Source organism: Lagopus leucura, unplaced genomic scaffold (assembly GCF_019238085.1).
Source record: "Lagopus leucura isolate 7727_CA_CO unplaced genomic scaffold, USGS_WTPT01 Super-Scaffold_100002, whole genome shotgun sequence".
In the NCBI taxonomy this organism is placed as follows: domain Eukaryota; kingdom Metazoa; phylum Chordata; class Aves; order Galliformes; family Phasianidae; genus Lagopus; species Lagopus leucura.
Window position 1 is genome coordinate 87,480,735 of NW_024962263.1, and position 15,402 is coordinate 87,496,136.

Here is a 15,402-nt window from a genome sequence, read left to right on the forward strand (position 1 = left end):
TGTTTTGGGTTCATCACAATAGTGTGCATTTATACATTTGCTTAAAAGTTGAAATATCTTACAACGTGGTTTCTTTGAACCAAAATACAGCAGATTTATTTCCCTGTGCTTTTGAAGAGAGAACTTTCCATAGCTTTTGAAATTTCTTTACCATTCTCCAAAAAGGGAAAAATTTCTATAAACTGACAATATTTAAATGTTAAGTTTAATACACTTTTTTTTTTTTTTCTCCTTAGTGGAAATTATTCCTTTTCATACTTTTCCCAACTAGCTGAGATTGTTCCATTTCCTCTGGCGTTGTCTTGTTTTTGTTTTTTTTTTTAAAAACTCACTTTTATCTATGACTATCTTATTTTCCTCTTTAAATCACCCCTAATTCTACCTAATTCTTTAATTAAAAGATAAGAGCATCTTACCTGGAGATCTAAACCTCCAAGTATACTGCCTGAAACTGGTTTTTGACTGCCAGCTTCTCCCTCCAGTTAGAGATTTTCAATACAGAGACCTTTCAAGACAAACCAATGACAAGCATCCAAGAAAACAAACACTAAATATATTTTAGGCACAGAACATTCACAGCTTCCTTGTATTTTAGTGATTAAACACTCATTGATCACAATCTTGAAGGACATTTACCCTCATTGCTCTTTTCTCATCCCTCCGTTCATTTCTTCTTCACAAACTCCCCTCTCCCTCTGATCCCCAACACCATTTCCAGATAACAGATTAATCACCTCAAGACCTACAAAGCCAAAGCTGGACCATTACAGCCAACAACCCCACCTTCATTCACTCTCTCTTCTACCTTTGATCTGCCAAGTAGAGCAACTTCTGCCATCGTGCAATATTTTTATCCTTATACATGTATAGAAATGCCTGCTTAGCACTACAGAAAGTTATAAGACATCCCCACAAACAGGAGAGGAAAGATTCCAGGAACAATGCCGGCACAGGGAAAGAACAGGAACACCAATTTCTGGACACAGTATTTTCTTTATCAGAGATTAACATTAGTTATGGCTATCAAAATTGTGATGCTATTATTTTTGCTATTTATACATGTATACATATGTTTTTAGATGCTCTTCACAGAATCATAGAATGGCCTGGGTTGAAAAGGACCACAATGATCATCTGGTTTCAAGCGTCCTGCTATGTGCAGGGTCACCAACCACCAGACCAGGCTGCCCAGAGCCACATCCAGCCTGGCCTTGAATGCCTCCAGGGATGGGGCACCCACAGCCTACTTGGGCAACCTGTTCCAGTGCGTCAGCACCCTCTGAGTGAAAAACTTCCTCCTAATATCTAACCTAAACCTCCCCTGTCTTACCTTAAAACTATTCCCCCTTGTCCTATCACCATCTACCCTTGTAAACAGGATGGACAGCAACAGGACACTTCTACTACCTGATCTACAAACAGATGTACAGACACAGCTCCTCCACTTTGAGCAATAGGAGCAATAGATCTGCCTGCAGCACTTTCAGAAGCAGCACCAAAAGAGAAAATAGCACAGCCCTCAACATACTCTACTAACAATCATGAAACAGATCCTCCTACAAGACACGTTAAAGCACGTGAAGGATGAGTGGGTGATCTGGGACAGCCAGCACAGCTTTACCAAGAAAGGTCATGCCTGATCAATCTGGTGGCATTCTGGTATGGAGCAAAGACATTGGTGGACAATGGGAAGGCAATCAGTGTTATCTACCTGGACTTGTGCAAGGCCTTTGATGTGGTTCCCCCACCACACCCTTAACTCTAATCTGGTGAGAGATGGATTTGAGGGGGATAAGGAACTGGTTGGATGGCCGTAGACAGAGGGTTGTGGTAAGCGGCACTGCATCCAGATGGAGGCTGGAGATGACTGTTGTCCCCCAGGGGTCTGTCTTGGGACTGGTGCTCTTCACCACATTCATCAATGGCAGGCTTGACTGCACCCTTAGCAAGTTTGCTGATGACACCAATGATGATGCTGAGTGGTGTGGCTGACACCTTGAAGGAAAGGGATGCCATGCAGAGAGACCTCAGCAAGCTCAGAAAGTGAGCCTTTGTGAACCTAATGAAGTCCCTTCCAACCCAAGCCATTCCATGGCAATTCTGGATGAATAAACAACACAAAGCCTTTAAGGAATGTTCCGTAACAGTCAGGGCAGCACTGAACTCTACACCCACTAACTCTATATACCGATACAAGGCTGAAGTAGCAACTATCTTGAGAAGTTTTGGAACAGTTGGGATACGAACACTAGCTCGTCCTTAACATTGCTCAAGGACTAGGACACCAGAAGAACCTAATCATTAAAACAGAGTTTGAAACTGACACACTGAACCCAAATGCACATGCTAAGTGCATCAAAACAAGGCACAACTACACAGCCACTCAGCTTAACCACCACCAGTTCTGCAGAAAAACACAAAACCAGACTGTTCTAACCAGTAAGTGGGGGAAGAAGGGCAAACTTCACTACTGTCTCACATCCGTATCACATTAAAACCACCGCAAAGTGAAAGAGTCCAAATTTACTGTTGTCTCTTGTTCTCAAAAACTACCACTCATTAAAATCAGCTATAAAGAGAAATTTACCAACTTCAAACTTCAACGCTGACCATAACAACACTTGGAACTGCTGTAAAGCAAGCTCAATTCAAGAAGGTACCATGTTTCAGGTGACAAGCATGCACTAAGCTCTAATGTTATATGCACATGGTCTCCGCATTCCCCCTCCCTTCCTCCTTTTCATGCTGCCTGTGCTTCAGATGCTTGGTCACGACTCACTGCTTTCATCATGACTTCCCACAATTGATCTCAACTCCGCAAGCCACAAGGTCTTGCCTTATTTTGCTTTTATCAGCTTCAACAGCAAGGTATTAAAGCAAACGTACTTCATGCGTGTTTGTTTTCCTAACTTGCTGCAGTCTTTACCTTCCCATGCTTCCACTCTGCGACCTTTTACTTGCTATGGCATGACCAAGGTTCCCATTCCCCCTTGGAAACACTGCCATGCCATGCCTTTTTCAACAGAAGTAAAGAAGACTTGAAAGGAAGATCAATGCAATTCCCATTTTTCTTCAAAAAAGCATATCTGAATACATTACATAACTCCAGTAATAGTTTCCTAGGGACAGAAGCTCCTGTGATCTATATTTTCCCTTAGATTATGAAGCAATTGAAGCATTCTGCTTGCTCTAAGGGGAAAAAAAAAAAAAGCTGATTCTGTTGTAAAATGAAGCCAGTGATATACACTCCTGTTCTACAAATTACCTATCCCCTTTCTCTGAAAACAGAGCAAGGCATAAAGACATAGCTGTTAAAAGCACTGAAACAGCACGAGGCAAGCAGTACCTCCACTCACAAACCGACTCTTCCCCCTCTTACTAAGGCTGAATTAAGGAAGGCTTGGTAGCCTAAGACACAATTAAACTTTCCCTCAAATCCCCATTAGGATTAATCTCCTGTGCTGTACACCTCTTCCTTCTGAAGCCATCTAATCTCCTTAATAAACAACCAAGTGGATTTCTGCCATGTGTGCAGTGAACTTCAGGCAACAAGGCAATGAAATGCAGAAAGTCAACACTCAGTTTCTTATAAAAAATGAATGCTGACAAACGTTGGGGAGCAGATGGAGGTAGGTAGATTTGGCGCTTCGATTCTGCACCACTCTTGGACTAAGTTTTACAGCAGCACTGACTGCGTTATTTTTGTTTCCTTCTGTAACAAGAGAAATATGAGCAATTAACTCAATTAAATATTCACAAAGCATTAAGAGTCAGAACGTTCCCACAATAGAAACCAATGCCATGTGCTCCCTCCTCCATTTCTCCTACCAACATCAATCCTAAACTTACACCAAAAAACATATATACAAGATGGAAGGAATATTATTTGCCTCTGGAAATTGTTTTTTCTTGATATACTACTGTCCATTTCATATATTCAGCACAATTTATGTATGTCAGCACTAAAAAAATGCACTACTGAACTCCTTGGAAGGGATTATCTTTTTTCCTCCAAACCATACAACATACAAACACATCGCTAAGCAGAAGTAGACTACAAAAGACTACATTATGAAGAAAGGTGGAGGGAACTGGGCTTGTTTAGTTTGGAGAAAAGAAGGCTCCAGGAGGAAGTTTTTCCAGTCAGAGGGTGGTGACACACTGGTTGCCCAAGGAGGTTGCGGATGCCCCATCCCTGGAGGCATTCAAGGCCAGGCTGGATGTGGCTCTGGGCAGCCTGGGCAGCTGGTTGGTGACCCTGCACATAGCAGGGGGTTGAAACCAGATGATCATTGTGGTCCTTTTCAACTCAGGCCATTCCATGATTCTACAATACATAAATCTGAAATCAACATTCAATTACCATGCTGATGATCATCTAATTCAAGCAACTTCTGCACAAAACTTTTAACTCAAGGTTTAAAAATGCTATTCAATCCATCAGTTTATTTTCAGAAGGAACATCTGAAAGGAACGACGTGCCATAATACCAGTTTCCAGCAGAGGCTGTGCTGAGTACACAAGCACGCAGACCACGCCACGATTTGTCTCCATACACCTTTTCACTACTTAATTCTTAATTCTGTTTCCTAATCTCAACAGTTACTTACTCCTTCCCTTACAAAATGCTGAGAAATACTTTGACTTGCTTTAAAACAGACTCATGTAAGTTACAATTAAGAGGAAGCCTACTGGCAACATCCAAACACAAGCTAGGCACTAAGAGTGCAACACAAATTCACAGAAGTTCCAGGCTACTCTTCTGAAATAAAGACTCTCATTTTATCAATATGCAATGAAACACACTCATTATACCAAGAAGTATCGTTGTCTAAGGCTGTTTTACTGACTTGCTCATGCAGTTTAGTGGCCTGGCACATATTCTGTAGTGAAATTTATAAAGGTACAACCAAATGCCAATGGAACTAGTTGTTGCAGTATCAGTAAGCACTTTTTAGCTCAGGTTTTCCAGTCATGTGCAGGTAATCTAAAACACAAAAGAGCATGACAATTTCACTTATGGCAAGGATCTTCCTGAGCTTTTTAGATGTAACTGAAGCAACATGCCACAAACCAAACACAAGATGCTTTGCCTGCAACAGATTTACACCAGAACTGCAAAGTACCAGGATTTGCTCAGAGGAGCTCAGAGCTGCTGTGGTGACTGTGAGCCACACTATCAGTGTAAAGCTGAAAAGCCACGTTCTTTACCTATTAACATCCCCAAATTCAGTAGATACAACTCACGAGGCCATTCAAGGAATCTGGCACTCCTGAAATAGGACAGACAGCATCTCCCTTCTGACAGATAACTAACTGGTTCTTAAAGACTGACAGTGATGAGAACCACTCCCAATCTATTTCAACACTCAATTACTCTTCACATTAGAAGTAACTCAATACTTCAAGCCCTCCTATTTAAGTAAGCAATCTCGTTTTGGCCCTCCCAAGCCCTTATCTTCTCCCTTCTCATAAGTAGCCCAACACATACGAGTAAGATTATAAGGAGATGAAACATCAGCACTGTAACTTGTTCAGTTCTCACGCATTGTACACTTCAGGTATCTGATCATTCTTGAAAGCATCCCAAGAGAGAAAAACCTTTTCTGGATGGATGGTGCCACAAATGAGGGCAGCATTCTAGCTGAATCCTAGCAGTACTCAGCAAGGTGGTGATGGGTTGATGGCTGGACTTGATGGCCTCAGCAGTATTTTCCAACTGTAATGTTTCCAAGTATTTATTCCCAATACACCACATAAGAGAGAGATTTCTTTGCAACATCACAAGGTTAACCACACACTGAGCCATAAGCAACCAACACCACGCACATCCAAACTTACTCAGCTTTTGTAGACTTTGAAAAGCAACTTTGAAGTGCATGTTTGAGCAAACAACATTGAGAATGCACTGAACTGGGCAGGAAGAGGAGCTGCAGAGACGAGAAGCACCAAAAAATGGCAGAAAAACGGCTTTCTGATTTTTGGAAACTAAAACAAGATAGTTAATAAACCATCCAGGATCTAGAAACTTCTGGCATAAAGGGCTTCAGCCTGAAATAGAAAATGAGAACTGATAAAATTCAAAGTTGCTTCTGCATTTATCAACAGCATTCCCGTAACTGTGCTGTTAACAGAAGAAATTGGTTTGTAACATCTGCAAAAACTTCACTGCCAGCAACAGAAACTCACATGTCAGCAGCGTGCAAAAGTTTCCCAGATAAAGAATGGTGATAGAAAACTACTGTTTCATTTCATCACTTTTTAGAACTGTCTTGTATAATACATACTCTACAAATACAGAAATGAGAAATTAAAATCCTCTGACCTGCAGCTTTTTTTTCCCCACACACATATTATCAAGCTGCTTTTGTTCCTACTAGCTGAGTTAAATGCGAGTGCATCTTACTCAGTAAATGCAAGCACAGTTGTAAGCCAAGCACTGTGTAAGGTTCACTCACAAACATGAATTAATTGAGATAGCCTCATCAAGGCTCCTTCCAAGCAGCACCTTAAATGAACAGCTTTTACCCAACATCATGGTTTCTGCTCTTCCCTGTGGCTCCTTCACGCTCCTCTTACAGCAAGCTCTTCAGAACTACCAAGCATTTATTTGCTGGTAGGCAAAGTCCGAGCACAGCAATGAAATCAGCTTAACCAGCATCAGATAGAAAAAAATTATTTCTACCTTTTCTGTGGCTTATGTATAATTCTTGCCTCCTGACTTCCAGTGCTGTGGTTGTATCAGTGTTTGCTATCTCTTTGCTCCAGCAGTTAGCAAAAGCTGCAGTACTGGAACTCATAACAGAAATACAACAATCCCTCAGTCAGCTCTGGAATCACTGGGGGAGGTGTGAAGAAAGGGAGATAAGGACTCATACAAAATGGAAGTATTACAGTTAACTCTTTATCAGTAGTAAGTTCAAGCAACTCTGAAGGTACGTGTGGCATACGTTTCTCCTGTATGCTACTGCCCAGGTTGTCAGATCTGTTATGAAGAAACATCCCCACCTTGAAACAGCTTCCACTATGAAGAGCACCAAGGAAGAACAGGGAACAGGATGAAGGAGACAGCTAAAATCCAAGGGAAAATAAAGGAGTGAACGAATCACAAGAGCACTCAGCCCCAAGCAACAGGAATTTCTGCCTAAAGAAAAGCATTGAGAAATACAAGAAATAAAAGTGGGAAACAGCCTGGTTAGGTGGACAGAAAGAGAAAAGGAACTGTACTTCAAGTACTTAACACTAACTGAATTTTTCTCCTTTATGCACCAATCTTTGCTAGAGAAACAGTAGGCAATATTCTGAAGAAAACCACAAAATACAGAAAGATTACAACCACTCAGTGAAAAGAATGACATCAAGAACATATATTTGTAAAAATATGAGTGGCAGCAGACTATATTCTTGAACTCTGCATTTCACAAAAAGAGTAATTTGCGAAGTACTCTTAAAACCAGTAAGAAGTTACCTTGTAATGTTGCTTACAGAATTTCAGGCTCCCAGTGCCACAGGGCATTGTGAACACTCTTGTCTCAGCATTCACACCAATCATAAAACCCAAGGCTTGAAACTGGCATTGACAGCAACAACCCCCACTGCTGGGCATAACTCAATCAGTGGGATGTGTAACAAGTCTGTTATTAGCACCATCAGTGCTTCCTTCTTTTGTTAGCACTGATCCTGAACCTATTTACTGAAGCATCTTTAAGAAATAAGTACTAAATGCAGATGACTCCTACTGCTTACATCAGAAAACACTTTGCAGCACTAAGAAAAGGTCAGGGAAAATGCTGGGCCCCTGGATCAAGAGGTGCACTCAAATGTAAGAAACATATCAAGTTAGCACATTTTTGAGCTTCTGCTAAATTAGCCTTCCGCTACTTCCCAGCAATCCAATTACTTGCTATCCTAGAAGCGAGGAAACAGGAAAGAGCAGGAGCTCCTCCTTCCTATAGTCAAAAAAGAAAAGGAAAAGAAAAATAACAAACATCTGCCGTTTCTAATCCTTCCCAGGAACTTTAACAGGACTGAAAGAAAAACCATATCTGCCTTCCAGAGACATTTAATAGCTTGGAATGGTGTGCTCCCTCTCCCCTCCCCCAAAACAAATTAAAACAAAAGCAGGAATTGCACATTTTCATGTGAAGGCAAACAATGAAAAGAAACCCAAGCGGCAGCAGGAAGAGGCAAGCAGCCGGTAGAGCCCTCTGACCTCTTTCTTACTGTATCCAACAGCTTTGGCTCTATCACTCAGACCATGCAATCGGTGACAGCAATGAGAAGGGTCTCACTTTGAAGGTGCTCACATATACACTGTCCAAATGTCTTTAAGTTTACTGTTTCATCAGCACACCCAGAGTGACAGTAGTGAAGAGTCTGTGACCTCCTACCACTGTCTCCAGGACAACCAATGCACACCGTTTGCTTACGTGCCTGTGATTAGCAGGAAGGAAATTAGACCAGGGTCTTGAAATGAGTTGAATTACAGTTCCAACGAGGGAAAGAGCCAAGATTCATCTTAAGGATTAAGCTCTAAACTGACCGTATGAAGCTGGAACCCTGCAGCAAAACAGAACGGAGTTGGAGTTACTCAGTTCCCCTTCCCGGCAAAAATAAAGAAGCAATACTTCAGTAAGCAGGAATCTACATAACACTGTTTGAGCTTCTGGCACATGCCCTTTCTGTACCACACACAAAAAAAGGAACAGAAGAGCAGGTAAAACAACGAATAGCATTAGAGGGGAAACAAACCTTTAAGTCATAGGGAACAAAGGGAATCCAATACAGGACAATTTTTAGCAGTTGAGCTGCGGATTGCTGCACATCTGACTGCAATTTGGAAGGACTCACATTAAAGGTTGATCTAAGAGAAAAATGTTCTCCAACAAAGCCTGCGGCCCTTCATCTTTCATTATTTACCTCTTCCATTCCAATTTTTACTTGATGGAAATTGCTACTAAACTTTGCAAGCCAGATTCCAGAAACTGTTCTCTGGTTTCTTCCTGATATACAAAATGCTCTCAAAATCAGTGATGTGCACCTGTACACTTCAAGTGCTGGCAGAGCCAAAGAGCACCAGGTTTCAAGTCTCATCCCACCTCTGGCAAAGCTCTGAGAACGTTTCTTCCACACATAAGGTTCCCTGTGCTGTTGGTTGGAGAGACACAACACATGACAGAGCTTTCAGAACACACCTTGCAAGCATCAGCAGTTCAAACACCCTGCAGCACAACCCACAGAGTAATTAAAACTGTTTCTCTCAGGCCTGCTTTTATTCACGTGAAGAAAGTCAAATCAAGCTACTCGACTTATTTTTTAAATATAGAACCACTCTCTTTGAGGCAAATCACTCAAAAGACAGCTTGGTAGCAAGACACTTCCCAGTCAGGAACACTAAATGCTGAACAGAGAGTAAACTAACTTAAGAAACTTTCATGGTAGAAAGAACACACATTTACAAGGAAAAGGGAAAAAAAAATTAAATCCACAGTACAAAACCAGAGGTTCAGATCCTAATTAACCACATTCCTCAGTAGGTCCTCCTGATCACCCATCAACCACCATCTAAATATCTGTATTAAGACTGTGGTATAGCACATGGGACATCACAGCTTCCTAAATGTCAACTATACACAAATCATGAGACTGAAATAACTTCTGCTGCCACTCCATACAAGAGGGCAATGATACGGTGAGAACTTGTTCATTGCAGATTTAAATACTGCCCTATAACCACCACCTTTTCAGGAAATTAAGTCGCTATGTCCAAAGTACTCAGCAGTGATACCTGGAATGTTAGAACTACACTTGCATGAGAGGAAAAACAGCATCTGGGAACCACATCTGACAGAGGTAAGAGTCACACAACTGCATTTTCACTGACAGCTGTCCAGAATGAGGACGTTATTATTACCAGTGGGAAACACTGGCGACAGGGAAATGGCTGGACTGAATGATCTTGGAGGTCTTTTCCAATCTTGGTGAGTCTGTGATTACTGTGCACCGCAGTGAATGAGTGGGAGAAAACACTGATCAACACTGAACAAAAAAATAAGAATAGTCAATTACAAATAGAAATTAATCTGCTCAACCATCAGACCTACTTGGTTCAGTACTTCATCTTCAAAAAGAACCAGTGCTTCTCTATTCTCCTAATCCCCCCCAAATACACACTAGTTTGGTGGAATTTACAAAACCAACGTTTCCCCCTTTCAAGTATTAGTCATAATGTGGTAAACCATTATATTTAACAAAGTCCTTTCAACAACGTGCAATCGCTTTGAAGCGAAGTTGCATCACCACATCAGATCTTTAGAAATTACAACTTTTTTTTTTTTTTTAGAGCTCTTTCAGCAAATCACACCCTCAAGATAGCAGAGTGCTATTCTAAGAATATTCGTTTCTGGATGAAGCTCTCCAATGCCAGCACTACCAGTTGATTGCTATGTCAACCGCACACGCTTCGCACTTTTATTAATACCTAAGGCTGAATAAGGCTTAGAGCTGCTGACAAAAAAGTATCATCCCATCTTCCTTGCACGTGTACATTTTACCCTTTCTATAAAAACAAAAGGTCAACCAACGCAAGCGTCAATCCCAGCTCAGCATCAACCTGCAAATACTGGATTTAAAATGTAACAGTACAGGACAGATAGAGGAAACAGAATAGAGGACAGATTTGTTTCTGACTACTGAAAAAAAAAAAAAAGAGTGTATTTCTCAGAGAGAAAATGTTCCACAGCAACTAAAGAAATGCCTCCTCCCTTATCTTTTTTTTGTTCTTCTTAATAAAACCCCAGGATTTTATATCCATTAAACTTATCAAATATACATACTTCACAGAACTTCTGCTATAAATCTCATATCAAGAAACCCGAAGACTGCGGCCCTCACTCTGCAAACCACACCAGAGGAGCAAAGGTGTTCTGACACAGAAACGTGGTGGATAACAGCCCAATTGTAGAGGGAATCAGAAAGGAGATGGGTGGAGAAAGGAAGCAGGGGTATTTCGGACATGGACAACATCAGTAAGATAACAAGCTGTTCTGAATAGCTGTGTAACTAAATTTTCTGGCCCCCACCCAGCCATGCTCTTGACCTAAGTCAGGTTTAATAAAATCAGAGATGCTAACGACAGATTAGCTAGGAAGAATGCGGGGCTTTTCCAATACAAAAAAAGATACTGAAAAACCAAGAGAACCTGAATCTTTAAGGGGGAACAGCAATACCACTTGTAAGCTAACACATTTAAATTCCGTTTACTTCGGCAGCAATCCCCAAGCGCTTCTCCTTTCAAGCGAACTTTTTTTTGTTGTTGTTTGACACGTTTCGCTACAGCACCGCTATTACTGCCATCAAACACGGCGCTGCGGGCTGACACCACCGAGTCAAACGGCGCTGCTGGGGCCTGCAGGGTAAACTCTGCCTTCAGAGCATTTCGATCAGCCCGACCGCCAGCCGGCTCGCAATGAAGCACTACAGTGAGCTACAGTCCTCCAGCTAGAAAAAAAAAAAAAAAAAATGAAGAGAAAAGAAAATATATCAAAGAGACTGCCCGCCCTGCTCCTAAAAGGAGGAAAGTTTGGAAGGGGAATGGATGCGAAAACCGGCATTGTGCGTAAGAAAGAAGCCTCAAGCGCTTCACCGCAGCCGCACGTCCCCCGGCCCTCCCGGGAGGAGGAAGGGGCGAACCAGACGGGGATCCCCCCCTCCCCTCCCCTTTCCCCTTTGTTTACTCGACGGACCGTCCCGCTCCGCTCCGCTCCACATCCGGTGGGACCGAGCCGGCCGAGCCGCGGAGCCGGGCGGCAGGGCGGAGAGGCCGGCGGGATGCAGCACGCCCGCAGCTCCCCTTTCCCTTTCAACCGCGGCCTCCCAGCACGGCTCTCCGCATAACCCCCCCAACCCTCAGCCGGAGTCCTCCGCTCGCAGCGCGGCTCCGTGTGCGCACAGCCTCCCCACGCACAGCCGTACCCCCGAGGCGGTGGGGGGACGAAAGGCAAACCGCTGCCCGCCCCGCCCTTCCCCCAGCCCAACCTCCCCCAGGGACGCCCCCTCCCCGTTATGTAAGTAGGGCCGCCTCGCTCCGCTCCTCGGCGCCCCCTCCTCACGCACTCACCGCGCTGCGAGCAGCCGCCCCCGTCCCGCCCCGGCGGCCCGGAGATGGGTGAAGCCGTGAGGTGGTCCCGCAGCAGCGCTGCTCGCCCCGTTCTCGGTGGCTGTGCGCAGTGAGGAGGCTGGCTGGCTGCTTGCCGGCTTGCTTGCCTGCTTGCTTGCTTGCTGCCTGCTTGCTCGCTTCCCTCCCTGCCTGCCTCCCAGCTTCCCTGCCCCGGCCACTCCAGGCCGCTCCCCCGCCCTCCCGGCGCGCTGCACCATGGGATGCGCGCTGCCCTCTCCCTCCCTCACTCCCCGCACTAACATGGCTGCGGGGGAGGAGGGAGGGGGTCAGGCTGCCGCCCCTCGCACCGAGGAGGTGGGAGCTCCCGCCCCGCCTGCGCAGGCGCCTCAGGTGGCGGAGCCGTGGCCGCCGCCTCCGGTGCTGTCAGCGGGCGCGGTTCTGTTCGCCCTCACAGGATCCGTTCTCGCTCCTTTCCCTGAGGCGCGATCCCTTTGGGCCGAGGGAAAGAGGGGCGAGCTCGTGAAGCTTAACGCCTCGTCCTCCTCTCTGTGTCTCAGAGGCAGCTCTCCACGCTCGAGCTCGTTTTCTGTGTCTCGCTGCAAGAGAATAGCAGTAGAAGCTTTGCAGGGGCTGGAAACAATACATCCGAGGAGCAGCTGGTGGAATTGGGGTTGCTTACACTGGAGACCTCATTGCTCTCTACACTGAAAGGAGGTTGCAGCCAATGGGGTATCATACAGTCAGTAAGGTTGGCAGAGACCACGAAGACACCTAGTCGAGCCACTGACCCGTCACCACCATGCCCACTAACCGTGGCACTCTGTGCCACATCTGTGTGTTTCTAAAACACCTCCAGTGTTGGTGAGTCCAGCACAACCTGTTCCAATGCATTGCCACTCTTTCTGGGAGCTTTGTGAGACTGTTTCCGTGTGTCCTATCACTTGCCACTTGAGAAAAGATAATGACAATATGCAGTGGCCTTAAGTTGCCCCAGGGGAGGTTCAGGTTAGCTATTAGGAAAAAATTATTCTTAGAGTGATAATGCACTGGAACAGGTAGTGGTGGAGTCACCAGCCCTGGAGGCATCCAAGAAACATGTAGATGTGGTACTAAGGGACACGGTTTAGTGGTGGACTGTTAGAATCATAGAATATCCCAATTTGGAAAGGACCCATAAGGATCACATAATCACAGAATAACCTGAGTTGGAAAGGACCCACATGGATTACGGAGTCCAACTCCTGAATCTGCACAGGACCACCCAAAAATCAGACCATATGTCTGAGTGTGTTGTCCATATGCTACTTCAACTCAAGCAAGCTCAGTGCTGTGACCACTTCCCTGGAGAGCTGTTCCAGTGTCTGACCACCCTCTTGGTGAAGAACCTTTTGCTGATATCCAACCTGAACCTCCCTGGTAGTGTTAATTAATTAATGGTTGACATGATGATCTTGAAGTATTTTCCAATCTAAATGATTTTATGATTGCAAATAAGCATACCAGTTGCAGGGAAATGTGAAAGTAGCTTCAGACAAGCTTGCTCTGGGGTCCCTGGCCTCACTTCTTTTCCATGGTGGCACTTGTTGTCTTGACTGTTCTCTTATTTCAAGACTGGGTATATTCTCTTTTAAGAAAATACTTACACATGACTACTTGTTCTCATGCTTATCAGTCACTGAGTGTATTTAACATTTGAAGTCTGAAGCAGTCATTTTAAAAGTCCCTATTTCTCCGCTCCTGCCTTTAGTGGCATTTCAGTTCCATTTTTGCATTTCTCCTTGTCCTGGGCAGCCCTGGCTTGAGCAGATCCCAGATCCTCACTTCTCACTTCCCAGATTCTCACTTCCTCAGATCTATCACAGGTGTAATCACAGGTGTAGCATTGCTGTCTACCTTATGTAAAAGAACTGGGCTATTAGAATAGTTGCTAAAAAAACTAAAAATAAAAATAAAATGGGTGACTCATTGACTTCCTTAGCCCAGAAGGTTTGTACATGTCTCTGTCAGGCTCCAGGGAGCTCCTTCCTCAGCAGACTTGCAGGCTAGACCAGACAGCAAATATACTCTTCCAACTGAAGCTGGATCGCTGTGCAGAAATAGAGGAAGGAAGGAAGAACGATTTCAGTTATTTTATAATTATTGGTCTGAGGATCACTATTGATGCTCCTGCCAGAAAAGGTAGAAAAGTGCTAATTAAAATTACTGATGACAGAATGTTGGGAGGCTTTCAATAAGGAGGATGTTCACAGTAACACGCAGGCAAAAATAGAATACTCTTGAGGACTGGGATAGAGAAAAATGGGAGGAAATACATGAGTAAAAACAGGACTGTTTTCTGTGTAATATGAAGGGAAGGGAGGGGAGATGTAATACTGGAAACAGAAAATGGGGCTTTATGCATTTTTATGTTATGGTGATAGGGAATTACGCTAAATGACTTCTCCAAGCATTTGAACACACACTCATTGTTTCTCCTTTGTCTCAGCCTTTGTCCAAAGATGACAAAGTGCTCCAGCCTCTGAACAAACTTAGGAAGATGTGAAGAAGACGTTGTGGAAAGCTGAGACAGTATTTGAGTTCCCCAGTTCACTCATTTACAGAGTAGACAGGCCTGAAAGCATTCAGCTCCTCTCCAGGGCTGTGTCCTTAGGTAAGACAGTACTGGTAACTACTTTGTATGAAACATAGTATGTCCTATTCTTTTGATAAACACACATTTAATAAATACTCTTGTTTTAGATAACTTTCTAAATCTACTTGCTCTAATAAATACTGACTTAAAGCTTTACGATGACTTAACTTTCTCTCCTGCAGATTCTCTGGGAAGCATCAGTGTACCAGTTCTCCCAGTTTTGCAGACAACAAAGCTACTAAGAGATATGTGGCTGATTTACAGAGGAGACAGAGTAAAGCCAGAGCAGTTTTAGAACAGAGAGCCTAATCCTTCTGTTTCTGCTGAATCTTTTGATAGTTATACTTTTTCACGTGGAAAAGAAGTATGCCCTCTGAAGTCTTTGGGAGTTTTCCCATTGGTTTAAAAAAGATGAAGGCAAGCCTGAAATAATACATCAAATTGATGTTTTCTACCAATTCCTGAAAAGTCTTAGTTTCAAGTGCTGTTGAGATTTTTTTTTTGTGCTGGTTTCTTGTTGCCTTTTTTACCAGCAAAAAACTTATGAGAACAGAAGCTCAGCAGCACACTTACTTTGATAAAACACTTGCTGGGAGATCTTGCTCACATTACAGAATGCAGTTGTTGGTCAAACGTAGAGGAAGTTTCATAA

The 15,402-nt window shown here is 43.6% G+C and overlaps 1 protein-coding gene across 3 annotated transcripts in view; it reads right to left on the minus strand.

The window, feature by feature from the left end:
• Nucleotides 1-12,316, minus strand: part of PTK2 (protein tyrosine kinase 2) — a 193,617-nt gene extending 181,301 nt beyond the window's left edge. For 2 of the 3 annotated variants that reach the window (XM_042868922.1, XM_042868920.1), the window contains exon 1: nucleotides 12,119-12,316. The gene's annotated coding sequence lies outside the window, so the exon portion shown is untranslated. Of the gene's footprint in view, nucleotides 1-11,262; nucleotides 11,423-12,118 lie in introns of those variants that run through there. The other variant, XM_042868921.1, reaches the window with a different exon arrangement.
• Nucleotides 12,317-15,402: the final 3,086 nt, after the last annotated feature.